Source organism: Mesitornis unicolor, unplaced genomic scaffold, assembly GCF_000695765.1.
Source record: "Mesitornis unicolor isolate BGI_N332 unplaced genomic scaffold, ASM69576v1 scaffold16559, whole genome shotgun sequence".
NCBI classification, from domain to species: domain Eukaryota; kingdom Metazoa; phylum Chordata; class Aves; order Mesitornithiformes; family Mesitornithidae; genus Mesitornis; species Mesitornis unicolor.
The window spans coordinates 2,107-2,503 of NW_010209410.1; positions in this window are offsets into that span (position 1 = coordinate 2,107).

Consider the following 397-nt stretch of genomic DNA (forward strand, 5'->3'; position numbering starts at 1 on the left):
CCGGCGCGGCGCGCGCGTTCGTGCTCTCACGGCTGATTTACATTGGGTTTCCTGCAAGTAAAACGTCTGCATTTTTAGCACCCAGCAGCAAAAACAAAAAAAGGGCTTAAATGAAACCGCAGAGCTGTGTCTGGTCTCAGACTTCTCCGAGCTGCCCAACCCCGGAGCTGAGCCCCCGCTTAATGCAAAGAGCCTCCCAGCAGGACCTCGCTCGAGACAGCTCCTCTCAGTGCCTCAGTTTCCCCATCTGGCACAGGAGGGCAATACCCACCCCGCTGCTTTGAGGCTTCCAGGGCTCTGCAGCTTTATTTTCTCAGTTCCCACGCATCCCCCCAGCCAATGCCCACTGCTCCCACACCCCATGGCTTGCACCCCCCTTTCATTGAGGGCTAGAGCG